This window comes from Ambystoma mexicanum, chromosome 12 (assembly GCF_040938575.1).
Source record: "Ambystoma mexicanum isolate Mex_15411 chromosome 12, UKY_AmexF1_1, whole genome shotgun sequence".
In the NCBI taxonomy this organism is placed as follows: domain Eukaryota; kingdom Metazoa; phylum Chordata; class Amphibia; order Caudata; family Ambystomatidae; genus Ambystoma; species Ambystoma mexicanum.
The window spans coordinates 937,615,466-937,630,353 of record NC_090936.1 but is presented as its reverse complement, the minus strand read 5'-3'; positions in this window follow the sequence as shown (position 1 = coordinate 937,630,353).

Below are 14,888 nucleotides of genomic sequence, written 5' to 3'. Positions count from 1 at the left end.
AGGAAAATAATCATGTCTGAAACTATACTCACATACAACATCATGAGGGAAGAAATGGAAACTGGCAAATGTGAATAGCTGAAAAAATGGGTAAAAGCCAGAAAAGACAATCTAGCACAAATAGCCTGCACAGAAAAGGAGTTAAAGGAAAATCCGGATCGCATCAAAAGAGAAATGGAAGAACTTGACTGGATTCTGACAATTGAGAAAGCGGTAGGGAACAAACTGTTAAGCCATTTGCCACCGACTTTCAATAAGCTGAAAAAACCGCAAAACTGCTGTCAAAAATTTCCGGACAAAAAAATGAGAAGTTGTTTCATGAAAGCCAGATTAAATCTACTGCTAACTCGGGAGATCATAGCGTATCGAGGAGCTACGAGTGACAAGAGATGTCGCCTATGCAAAAAGGAATCAGTGGCAGAAACATTAAAGCACCTAGTGACAGTCGGTTCGAAAATCAAAGAAAACAGAGGCACTTACCTCCTACCGCTGATTGCAAACCCGTGGATGACACAACCAGACGATCTGTGGAACAGACTGATCTCAGGCGAGACAACGAGATGGACGGTGGCTATGGTCAAATTGATAGAATTGGCATTCGATCAGATAAACCAGCCATCGTCTCACTGCGAGCCAGCCAAGTGAGTGGGTCTTCGACGCAATCTCAGGCATCCAGACTTGAAGCCAGAACGATGCAATAGCGGTTTGGTGGATTCATGTGAAAAGATGTGCTGTTTCGTTACAAGCGGGATCAAAATCTTGATAAAACTCAGGCTTACCTGAGTAAAACTCAACAAAAAGAAACAAAAAATATTCCACCACTATAAGTCATCCGCCATATGCTGAAATTCAATATGATGTTGTACTCAAGGGGTTTCACTGTTCTTACATCGGATTCAGGACGAATGTTCAGCTATCCTTATGTGGCTGCCCTGAAGGTTTGACCCACATATCGTAGCACGCATGGACATTGAATACAATAAACCACATTCATGGTTTTGCAGTTTGTTGCCTATCATGAAAAATGTGGGTTTCTTTGTAACTTTACATGCCTTGCCACTACTACTTAGAAAATATCGATTCAGTGGCTGTCGGCCCCAATTTGAGCTAGAAGATCTCTCCTGTTTAGGCTTTGAGTGGATCAATTTATCTTTCAAATTCCTTGACCTTTGAAAGGCAAAGATTGGTGTGGATTCATTAGGGAATTCCCTAAAAGCGACTGATATCTCCTTATCACCCCTAAAAACTGGAAGGAATTCGTACTGTAGGACTGTTGCCATTTGTGGACTCACGAGTTTTGGGCTCAAGAATGACTTCCCTGGGTGTGTAACGTGCTCTTTTCATGAAGGGTGAGACCAATGTCCGTGGGTAGCAATCCTGGTTAGAAGTGCAATTACTCCACATTCGTAAAAACTGCCCAAACAAGAGGGTCTCCCTCAGGATTGTAGGATAAACACTAGCAGTTGGAGAGTCATATTTCTATCACTTGTTTCTTTATGCAGTGGCCATGTCAGTGGACTCTCCACAGGTTTAATTACAAAGTCGAAGAAGTGTAAACTAGCATGGCTATGTTCCATAGTACATTCCATAGTAGGATGGCACTGATTATCCCAAGAAAATAATTGTTGCATTGTGCCGGTCCAGGTGAAATGATCTCGTCAACATTGTCCCCTGTTAATCTATGAAAGGCTTTTGATACTATCACTCTCAAGCCACTGTCAGGTGATATGCATGTTATACATAATATTCAATGTAAATGAAGGTACATTATAATTTCATTTTGTTGTTGTTTTTTTTTTATTGTTGAGATACAACATGTACTGTTTGCTCAAGTACCATGGTCTCAAGATTCTCTTACCCCAGATGAGTAGAAAGAACATCTTTTCGTGGGTAGCGCTCGGAGCTCCAGGCCTGTGCCGCAGCACCAGTCGCCACCATTATACCTGAAGGTGAAAAGAGATGTTCAAGCTACTCGAAGCCTGAGAAAGGGATGACATCACGTCCAATTCCAAAGCGTTGGGTGAATAACGTGTTGAAGCCCCGAAGCCGTGCAGAGGTCTCATTGAATCTGTCATGCGTCCATGACCACTGAGGAGCTTTCTTGGCCACAGATTTGTGAAGTCGTGTCAAGAATTTTTCGCACGGCAGAGACCAATCAGCAAACTCCATCTCCACAGCAATTTTCATCCGATAATCGTCTCAGTGTCTTACATTATAATTTTTTGGCAGATTGCGCACCCGTTTTTTACATGGCATTTAAATTGCACTTCTTCAGATAGCCTGTCACCTTGAGTTAAACTACTCCGTCCGCCATTTTCTTCTACCAGCCGTGGCAGTTAATTTATTTCCACTGACCAGCCAGCAATGTAATCAACCACCTGCCTATACTATTTCTCACAGGGTACACGAGAGAGTGAGAAAAATATTTAAAAAACATGCACCAGCAGGACAATATTTTAAAAACATGTAGTAGCAGGACTGTTTGTGAATACCATCTTTAATTGTTTATTTTGGCAAGGTATCTGTGAAAGATAGTTTGTAATATTTGTTAAGTCTGCCAATTCTTGTTCGGTCTTTAGAATACGCATCGATCAACCCATTTTACTTTTGCGAAACTAATGGTGAACGGGTATTGGAAACGGTCACAAGATACATTATGGCGTATTTCCGGACAATTGACTAAATTCTTCCTTTATTTCCAAAATCATATAAGCCTATTGAAAGGCAGACGGGACGATGTTGTATAGGAATAATGGATTTATGTTGCGCGGTGAAACCAATGTTCATGGTGCAGCAAATTGTCAACTTCTGTATATTAAAATGCCTGCACCTTTCTTTTCTCTTGGCACTGGCGGACGCAATTCCCAATTAGCTGTGCAGATACAAGCAGAAGCCAACATGTGCATTGTGCAGTCTGCTATTTTATTCCAGCTAGACGGCTATAGGTTTAATATTAGGGCCATCTGCTGTTAACGTCCCTGCTCATCGGATTGCCACTCTCGTCAAAAACAATTAAACGCGTTTTTCATTATAATATCTACATAATGATGATGAATTGCACCTTTAAAAATAAATCTCCAATTATGCAAATAACGCATGCGGCAGTTTTACTGGTGTAAGAAAATAGTCTGGTAGCTTTTGGGGAAAAAAATCCGCTCTTTTATTAATGATGCCAGTTCTGTAATGAGATGCCTGCGAGGAGATCTCCTCTGCGAGCGTCCTGTCAGGACAGTTATTAGTAATCTATTTATATCCGCGCAGCTTGTGTCTCCAAGTGGATGCCAGAGCCCTAACGCCGCTTCGCCGCCGCTGAGCAGAATATATGGCACGTTAGCTCCTCGCCATTATGTTTTACCATGTCATAAAATCAATAAAACGCATAAATACCGCAGGAAAGGAACAGAAAGCACATTTCGGTGTCTTTTTATTCGACACAACATGGATTAAAATTGAGGCGACAAACCTTGGCTTAATCATGCAATAAAATGGCGGATACAGAATCTGTCAATCACTCTGTCACATCACAGTGCCTGCTCTCCTGCACGGGGAAATGGCATTGCAATGATATAGGGCCCTAATGTGCAGTAGAATAGTTGTATAATTCTTGTCTTTCTACAACGAAGTATGGTACAATGAAATCCATGCAAACGGATTGATATGACACGAACTGGAGCTTACTTAAATAAGGACGCATAATTAACAAAACAAGAAAAAACAAAAAAAAATCCTAAGTACTGTACAATATTAAGCTGCAACCTAGGGGCCAACAAAACCACGGTGGTTACTTCATATAGGGTTGGTGAGGAGCAACGTGATCCGTGCATTCTGTAGCCACTGTCGTCTGCACGCAGTCCGTGACTCTCAAAAGGAGAGTCTGCTCTGTGAGTGCAAGTGGAAGCTGAGCCAGGCTGCCAGCAGTTGCGCAAAACAAAACTTTGGTCCCCCCTGTGAGCCATGCTTGGTGCCCCCACCCCCGACAGCTCAGCAACAAATCATGGGTCGCGCCACACTCTTGGCCTAGATTACAATGCTTTCGCAATACGGGAAAACGTGATGCTTCAGGGGTTCACCACACACTGCACTAGAAGAAGTATATATATATATATATATATATATATATATATATATATATATATATATATACATATATTATATGTGTGTGTGTGTGTTTTACTGCATTATACAGCACACTTTCTGAGAAAAATTGCAATTGTTTTGTAGGGTAACACCAGTCGAAAAATCCAATACATGCAAGTAACCAACAGTGCACAGGAACATTAATGCTTAAATGTACTATTAAAAATTCCATGCCACAATGAATACATGTCCAACTGGCTGCACATTATAGACCCAGTCTAAACACAAAATAACATATTACAGTAAATCATGCCAGGCCACATTTAGACATACCTAGACTGGTTGCACCAAAATGCCAGATGAAGCAATAAACCTTATCATGGTTGTTTTTATCACAGATGCCCAGAAAAATATAAAATGCCACAGTAAGAAATGGATAGACTACCAGCACCCAAATGCCAGCCTAGCCAGGTAATTGCACTTAGCAGGACTGCTATATCAGAAATACTCAGTTAAAAAAATTCAAGCTAAACTAAGAAATGACTAGACTGGCTGCACCAAAATGCCTCTATAGCCACTAATACCACATATCATGCCTGCTAAGCCTGGAGATGTATTACCAAAATGATTTATCGCACAATCCTTGCCCCCCACACATCCCCTCTCCCTCCAATCCCCTGCCCCAACCCCCGAAATCACCACATCGGCCCAGAATTACCTCCACGTCCCTCTTCCTAGTGCTGACGTATGAGGCATCTTGCCTCAAAGGCAAGTACTATGATGAGGAAGAGTGGGGCTAGGAGTAATGAAGATTACAGGTAACCAAACCATGCATTATCTCGATGTCCCGCTACCTGATCCCAGTACTTGTGTATGAGACAAAGTGACTCATAACAAGCAGAATATGTGGCACGTACTAGGATGAGGAAGAATGGGGCTTCGAGTAATGAAGATTACCAATAGGTAATCATGGCATTAAACACAAGCAGTGGCTCAACACCATTAATCTGACAGGGCTTCAGTCCTCTGCCCCACCCCCTGAAATTTTGGGCTATGTTGACTCGACTTGGCTGACCTACCAAGCCTTGCCAGACATAACAGGAAACAGACGTTAAACAGCGCCTGTGTTTCACTGTTAACAAAGGCCTGCCACTTCCTAACGTTCACTGTTAGTTTTTAGGCAGTTGCAATTGTGATGTTGGTTTAGTACTTGCATGCAAGGGCAGTGATTGGAAGGGAAGAGAGGGGACAGGAGACCTCTCATTCTCACAGCAGTCCATAGGTGGGTGCTATCAGACATTGAAGCTGCAATAGAATAGTCTCATTAGAATGCGTAAAGAAGTTAGATGCCCCCACACAAATATGTTGGCACTTCCTCCACCGCCTTTAAAGTTAACGCCTCTCCCAACATTTGAAGGGTTAGTCCCCCCAAAATGTATATTTAAGAACAAAACCAGTCACACAGCGCCAAAATATGTTGCATTAAAGTAGGCTTCCAATGCTTCAATCTTTTAATTAGATTTGACTAGGTCCAGCCTGACACGTGTTTCGAGCACAACAAAGTTGCTCTTCTTCAGATGCTGGTCAAAACATAACATTAAATAAAAATTGTATGACACACATTAGTCCATCCATATGCCAAACAAGGTGTAGCAAGGCCGCAATAAAACATATGTCAAAATAATACACAACATTACATCACATGATTGATTTGAAAAAAGTTGAACAAAACTAGAAACATTGGATACAAATAATATGAGAGAGAGAGGTAGGGGTAAGGATACAAGAGAAATACAAAAACAATCAGTTAGTACTGCTAAATACTTTGGTGGACTCACAAAATAATAAGTGCACAACAAAGCGACAAAGTGCTTGAGGACAAAGACCTACAAATAAGGCTTCATTTAAATCTAAACATGTGCACGATTCAACCACATAATTTCAAACAAAATATGGAGTTAATCTAGGCAGGTCAACCCCAAGTAGTACAACTAAATGACAGCAGCAACAATTCTCTTATAAAAGTCTGTTCATACCCAAGATGGCAGCACTAAATTGCACTAAATTGCCAAAGGTCGCGCACCAGCGTTGCGGGCTAGTGCAGCGAACCTATATATCTATCTTAGCAACCTCACAGCGTCTAGCGTCTGAACCCAGAACAGTAACACACTCATACGAGGTAAGACTTTGGTTATATAGCCCCATAGATCCACGCAATATCGCTGTTCTGCAACTAATCACTAGCTCAACCGCTGCATGGAGAATCCTAGTTCAGTTAAGAGGACCTATGCATGTTTATGTATTTTCTCTTTTCCCCTTGGATATTCATTCATGGAATTTGATTGATGCCACACTAATACATTTCCCTATGGATTGATTTGGATGGACATGACGAATTCTGCAATCATTATAGTAATTATTGCAACTGCGAAGAATTAAAGGTATGCACACAAGTTATGGTCATATATTTAAAGTGGATGCAAATTTGCTTAGTTAACATGGACGGCAATGTGATATCTTGCTTTTGTGCTTTACTGCATTTTTTCGCATAGCCTACAGGGCACCAGCTGGAAGCCTAACCAGACTGGACTTATTTACTTTGGGACTACCTATAGCAGACATAAGGTACCACCATACTTGTTGGTCCTTGTACCCTGGCATTTTGTCGCTTTGTTGTGCACTTATTATCATTTTGTGAGTCCACCAAAGTATTTAGCAGTACTAACTGATTGCTTTTCTATTTCTCTTATATCCTTACCCCTACTTCTCTTTCTCATATTATTTTTATCCAATGTTTCTCGTTTTGTTCATCAATTTTTCTCAAATCAATCATGTGATTTAATGTTGTGTATGATTTTGACATATGTTTTATTGCAGACTTGTTACACCTTGTTTGGTGTCTGGATGGACTAATTTGTGTCATGCAATTTTATTATAATGTTATGGTTTGATCAGCCTCTGAAGAAGAGCAACTTTGTGCTCGAAACACATATCAGGCTGGACCTAGTCAAATCTACTTAAAAGAATGGAGCATTGAAAGCCTACTTTAATGAAACATATTTTGGCGCTGTTTGATTGGTTTTGTTCTTTTCTCATACTTGTGGTGTACTTAGGCAAAGTACCCAGTTCCAATCAGTTACCTGCAGCCTTAGCAATTTTGAATCAGCTTGCAAGTGCAGAGAACTCTAATTGACTTTTGCCATGAGTGTTACTATACCCCCCGAAACGTAGGTTTTGTTGAGCCTGTAGGAGTAGGGGCTTCGAATTCTAGATGTAGGGGCTCTACATTTAAAAGTTTTAGAATGCACATGTCAGTGTGGGTTTGAACTGCAATAGGGGGGAAACTCATTTCTGGACTAAAGAGTGTGAGTCTCAAGGCAGAATTAAATAGATGCCAATACAGAGAGCACATGCCTGAAATTACACATTGCTTCAGAATGATATTTCAATGGATTGAGCTGCCCTAAACATAATACTAATTTAAATTAACATACAAACCCAACCTCAGTAACATGTAACTGAATCCCTTAATAATATCTAGTGCAAATGAGTCTATGTGGAAATAGCATGATGCTCTTTAAAATGGGGAGGTAAACTTGCATACTGCATTGCGCTGGATGATGAACAAATGGGAGGATCTGTTTCTCTAGAGACAGGCCATTGTATGAAGCAGGGAGCAAGGAGAGATGCATCTTTTGCTCTCCAACAATGAAATCACATGCCATTTTCAATGGAATGATCTGCAAGGGGAGGTATTTCCCTTGAGTGACAGGGAAATCTAATAAAAAGGATTTTGAATGCGGCAGTAGATTCAGAAATGTTTCTGCACTGGGAGACAATTATTATTTTAAATTTCTTAAGCGCAAACATTTGCTCATGGGCATCTTGGCACTAGAGAGAAAGGCAAACTGTCCAAGGTAAAGCCAACAGCTAAAAATATATTTTTTAAAAGGATCCTTATCACTTTCATAAAAGCTAGATGGCCAGATAGCTTCTTTATAGGAGGTGGCAGCTCGTTCCATGCAATGGCAGCAGCTACCGAGAAAGAGCGACCTCCTATCCGGGCGTGTTGGTATGGCGGTACCACAAGCAGATCAGCAGTGGCAGAGCGAAACTGGCGACTAGGGAGATAGCGCACACACTTGGCTTGCAGAAACTCTGCTCCAAAATTGTGTATCGCCCGATGACGATGCACAGGGCTTTGTATCTGATATGCTGATACACTGGCAGCCAATGAAGGGAGCGCAATACAGGGGAAATATGTGCTCCATAAGGGGAGCCAGTAGCTACTCCAGCTGCCAGATTTTGTAGGTGCTGTAGTCTCTGGATGAGGCCCCTCGGTTGGGCTAAATATAAAGAATTACAATAATCCAGCTGTAATAGAATAAGGGCAGATACAACTGGGGGACGAAGATGTTCAAAGATTAAAGGCAGCACTTTTTTTAGAACTTTCAGCTGCAGATGACCAGTTTGACATACAGTAGCAACCTGACCCTCCATAGAGACAGAAGCTGTTAGTGTAACAACTAGGTTCTTTACCGTCCCTGTAGGAGTGAGAAGGTTGACCAAAGATAGAGGCCAGAAAGAGGACACGCAGAGTGACGGGTCAGGGGGACGCCCCACCACCAGAACCTCAGTCTTATCTCCATTCAATTTGAGCCAATTGTGGTTAATCCACTTAACCACGGCCGTCAGGCATTCTCACAAGCACAACACCATCTCAGCCTGATCTAGATCTAAACGAATCAGAATCTGAGTGTTGTCGGCATACAAATAACTATTTATCGTACTTACTAGTACTTTTATAACTATTTCTACTAGTTGGAAGCCAGGTGGGTGAATGAACCTAAGTAAGAGGCAGCAAAGTATGACCTGGGGATGGATGGGTTAACAAGGGCATAAGCCCGATTCTGAGTATTTCTGTACTTTATTTTATGTTGATGGTAAAAATGACAGCTGTGGCATTTCCATTCCATAACGGGAAGAATTATAAATACTTGTGGAAGGGAGAGGCAAGTGATACAAGGGATCCTTTGAAAAAAAGAAAAAAAGTGTGAATGCTATAACTTGCATTTTTTCCACCAGCAAAACCAAACAGCAGATTCCTACAGCATCCTTGGGAACAGAGGGTGAGAGGAGAATAGCAAATCAAAAACAAAACCAGTAATGTTAGGAATGATTATGCATCTAACTACACCCTACATGGGGTGGTGTGCAACAGTGAATGATGAACTTGTTCAGAAGTGGAAAATGTCAGTACTTTGTTAAGAGGGGCAAAAGAATAGAGGGAGAGTCTGGATCAGAAATCCATTCTGCTGAGAACGAGTGATATGGCATCTTTTAAGCTTTTGCAGTGAAGGTACGAAGTCACAATCGGAAAAACTCACCGGTTGCAGGCCATTGGGGATAGGGTGAGAAGATCAGGGGGAATTCAACAGGACGACATATTGCTTTATTAGCGATATAGTGTTTCAGTTAAGGTGATTTTGGGGTATTTTTATTTTTATTTAAACCACATAATCTCCAAACAATAGTGGACAACAGTCAAAGACATCAATATGTTTAAAAATGACTTCCACGTTATGTAGCATCTGAGTATTCTTAAACATGTTGATGGTATTTAATTCTTGTCATTGAATATCACAGGGACAACCATCTTACACGCTGTGAAAGATATTTTATGTCATTCATTTAAATTATAGGTTCACATTAGGGTGGCATGACTAATTTCCTGTCCCAGGTATGCACTCCCACCACACAATTCTGGGTAAGAAAAACAGACAGTGATTTCTCAAAACCTGAAATGTATTTAAATAAATAAATAAATATATAAATAAATAGTCCAATTCAAGCAAAGAAGGTGTCCAGCTTTATACTTAGAAATTCACTATAATGTTATAGGTACCAAAAACAATTGGTTGTTAAAATGATAATATAAATTCACTAAAACATTCATTTCCATTTTCAGCTGCCAGTCTAGAAGCCAATAAACAGTATGGACTGACCCTCTTTTCCTAAAAGGATGTCTGTCTCCAACCTGTCTTGGAATCAGTCATCCAGATGGTTTCAGCTCTCCTCACTAGGCACCTGCTTCCAGTTGCACCCAGAAATATTATTCAATATTTGTCTTCCAAGATATATTAATCTATCAGTATTGTGCAAGCTATTTTATAATCTTCAGCTCCTCCCCTAATATTGTGACATGAAAGGAGGAGCCAATCCATCCAAGTACCATGGATGCAAATGTGGAAGTGAATGTAACTCTTTGGCCAACAGAAGTCGCTGCTGGTACATTCCATGAAAATTCTTCTTCATGATGTTAATACATGTTATGTCTAATTTATTTTGCTTGTTCACAGAGATCAGATAAGCTGCTGCATGACTCCACCTAAATGGATTTCATGAGAGACCTGGATTTGATTTTTGTATCTTTATCCAGCATCCGACAATGATTAAGAAGCAAAACTACTCTGAACACGATGAATCAGGGCATTTCTGTTGCCTCATATCTTGTGATGTGGCTGGGGCTGTAGGAGTTAGATAAATAATAGGTCAACTCAGGTTAACACCAAGCTACATGTACTACAGTGTAGAGACATTAATACACAGCTTTCCATCTTAAAATAATGTGGAACAATTAAATACATTTTAAATATCTCATTTCAAGTTTAATAAAAATACAGTGTTATTCATAGTGAGGTGAACTGAATGGCGAAGTGCACTGGGACTCAGGATTATGTTTGGTTATGATCCACAAATACATCTATTACCAGCAATATTTGAACTATGGCACTGTGGGCAAATCCTGAAATTGTTCATTTTATTTTTAAAGCTCTGAATCTATGATCTTAGGGCATGCTAAATGTATACACTATTTTGAGTGGTGCAGAGGTGCAACTCCACTTCCATGTGCATTTTCTACATTTCCTTACATACTGACCAGGCAAAAGTTGAGGAAATACATGATTTACATTTTTGTTTTTAACTCATGATATCCATCCTTTTTGCACTCTTTCATGAAGAAAGTTCCTATTTAAACAATTACATTTCTCAAATGTATCCTTATCATTGACAAGCCAGTCTCGGGATTTACTTAAGGGCCTTAGAAATGGTTGCAGTTTTTGAGGTTCTCTTTTTCTTTGTTTAAAAATATTTGCAGGTGTGCACACATTCATTTGTACCTCGAATTTCATATAGTGAACCTTTTCATCTTGGCAGTGAGTATGATGCACAATCCAGCAGGATGATCATTTTGTGAATGGCGTCCCTCTCACTCTTTCAGAAACATATTTCTGTTGACAGTTCACTTTAATAAAACTATTTGTGCTGTATTTTCTTCCACAACATCTTGTGTTGAGATTTGTATTTTTTCCAGATGTATCTGCTATTGTGTCTTCTATTTTGTTCTCAGTCTTGAAAAATCGAATGCAAAAACATTTGTCCTTAAGAATTGACTTCAAATGTTTTGTTATGGAATTTGTTTGTTCCCAATATTTTAAGCATAGAAATACGTTCAGCCAAAGCGTCCACATTTTGAGAGCTTAAATTTTAACTATCAGAAGAAGGTATATGTGATTGGATTTGGGGAGAGTTTAAAGAATGGTTGGGCTGTGGCAATCAATCTGTAGATTTTTAGATCATTCCTATGAAGCAGTAGAATGTGTGTATTATTGTATTTTTGGGGAGTATCGTAGTAACCTACACGTGTGTCTCTGTGAGATCTTTATATATCCTAATGTACAAATGATGCAGCTGGTTTGTTTCTACTTATGTGGACATTTTTCTAATTGTATCCTTACAACATACTGGCTGATCAAGGCACTGGCCTGAAGATCTATATGAAAAGTACTGTGAACAGAAGTGCAGGGCAAATGCTTGCTTTCTGTTTCATTGTGTTAACTATTCTCAGACGTATGAAATTGTCTTTCTTTCCTGTGGAACATGGTCGGGTCAATAGCTATTTATGAGTAGAGCTACTTCCCTCCTATGCTCTAGGTGATAGTCCACTCCATTCTGCCACTGGTAACATTTTGCCGACTTCCTGAAAATAAGCCTGACATCCAAGCACTTGTCAAGCCACAAGGAGACAAAAGTTAATGATGAAGGGACGTGTTACATGCAGAAGCAGATTTTGATAAACCAGTGTAATCATAAGTATATGGCTTGTCAGACATTGATGTAACTTTTGTTGTACATTCTGTTGTGAGTGGAAGAGCAAATTGAGATGTGTCTTATGAAAAAAATAATGGGGTTGATTTGTAGGTGCGATTCAAATCTTTATTATATATGATTTAATTTGGCATGCTTTCAGATAAAATCATATTTCTTAACTTGTAATGCAGACATTATCATGTTGTCATGGTGCTATGATGTAACAAGCTTGCTTCTCTTTGGTACTTTAATGCATAGCTGCCTTTATCTGCAGCCACCAAGGAAGTTATCCATGGCAGATGTAGAGTCTATCAAACTAAAACAATCAGCCTCATTATGGGTTTGCTGGTATCCTGCCAATAAATTCAGTGGGATACCGGCAAACCTTAATACCCTTACTGGCACCCGATCTGTCGGTAGAATCAGCAGATTACAGGTGCCAGCAACAGGCGGGTTGCTGGTATTATCGGCACTGGTAATACGTGAGCCGGTAATACTTTTTTGCCAGTGGGGTGCCCGATTTACCTCTAGTTCTTGGCTGGAGGTAAGCAGGGCACCTGACCGGCAATCTTATATTGGTCTGGAAAAATGCTGGTAAAAACAGATGTACCTGCATATTAATTCTGGACCAGAAAGGTCATAATAGTTTGGTGAGTTGATAATATTGCTATTTGGCTATTTTAACTCTGTCTAATTCACTATGTTTTTGAATTAGGCCTTCAAATATCTCTTTTGTCCTTTTTCTTGAGAAAGTGCATAATGAAAAGAGTAGTTGGTTAATCTAGTGGTGACGCAGGAATTTTTTGGATTGTGGGGCATTCATCGTTTCCCCACACTTGCATGAACAAGCAATAGCAAAACCACTAAGGGGATTCTATGCGGGTTCTCCATCCAAGATTTTTTGTAACAATAGTGGGCAGAGGTGGTGAATTTTAAAGGTGGATTTGTTTAGTAAAATTAGGCGAAAATACATAGGATTTGACTGCATTTCTGTATAGGAATAAATTACATTTTCCAATACTTCAGATGCTTTGTCAAGGACGGGAGAACATGTACATTTCAATGCAGCAAGTCATGTACTTGCCAATCAGAAAACCCTGCACCTGATTGAAGAATTGTTTGCACAGTAGACACGCAGTGTGTACTAGTACAGAGCTGTGTAGTCCTCTTTTTTAGGGGGCCCTGTGGGGGTGGACCAAAATTTCATAATACACAAAAAGTAGGGTTCCACAGAACAGCTACCCACCTTCAAAAGCACAAGGTGTGATAATCCACACTTAACAGCACTTAGAGCGCTCTCATATTTTATTTAGCCAGAAATGCACAAATTTAACTTTGAATTATTATCTACAAAACATACAACATTTAAGCATAAAAAACTTAAAATAACAGTTCATGATCTGACAATCAAGGACACCCTAAATAGCTAGGGCGATAAACATAACTAAATGTCTGAATCAAATGTTTTCATCAGAGAAGTGAAGTTAGTAGGGAAGTGAGGGATATAATGGCAAAAGTCTATTAGCCCTCTTTGTTATTCTCCCTCCGGTTTGTCGACACTTAACTGTGTTTCTGGGTCTCTAATCTAACAAACATGTGATTGATTTAATCACATTAACATGGTCTGATGAGCCCGCCTTCAGGACACTGTATGGTAGCACAGATTGATCATAAGCAACGCATTGACTAGAAATCTTCAACCATCACAAGTCTAAAAACCAAAACAAACACTGTTTTTATTGACTGATTTTGTCAATAAAAACATCTAATAACATACTATCTCTATTGCTGGTGTGGTGGATATCTTCACTAACCTTCAATTTCTTTTAGGGCGTGCGAGGGTTAATCTTTTAAGATGATAATAACAATGAATCATCAGGTGGCACTTTGTACCAACTGAAAAGGAAACAGAATGAATTTAATGCATGCAGTTTCCATATATTCTCCACTGTATGTTCAACAAGTTAATTATTCGTTAAATTCATTTGACAATTTCTCATTTATAAATAGTATTGTTTAGCGCCTCCATAAGCGCGATTTTAGATTGCTTGATATGGTTTCTTTACTGTGTCAAGTCCATCATGTCACGTTTTCAACAGTATCATCATTGTAGGATTGTTCGGTAATTAAACACAACTTTCTTACATGCCACACTTGCAAACAAATATATATAGATACTCAACATGCAGCTAAGCAACTATGCAAAAAGGAACATAATCAGATACCTTAATCGCTTCAGGTCATAACCCATGTATCTCGTTCTTTATTCTGGGTGGCGGCGTGTTGATCGAATCCACTCCATGGCAAAGGACCGCATATTCAGAAATGCTGTTACGAACGGCGGCGTGCTGATAACGTTCACACAAGAACACAAATAAAATAGCCACGTACGGTTTTATTCATTCAGAATTCTGTCTGTGACTGATTGTAAGGTAATACAAAGATGTGCAAGTTTTACTATAGATGCTAAACAGATTAGTCAGTATGTTAGTGATTCTGTTATAGTAATCCAAAACGGTAAAGTAGGGTTTACCTAATGAGGCTTTAATTCTGTATTTCGCTGATCCAAGTTCTATATCCAAACCGCGCACTCTAGTCTCCAAAAACCTGTAAAAATAGAGCACTAATGTGTAATGTGCCATAAATCACCACCATGCAAA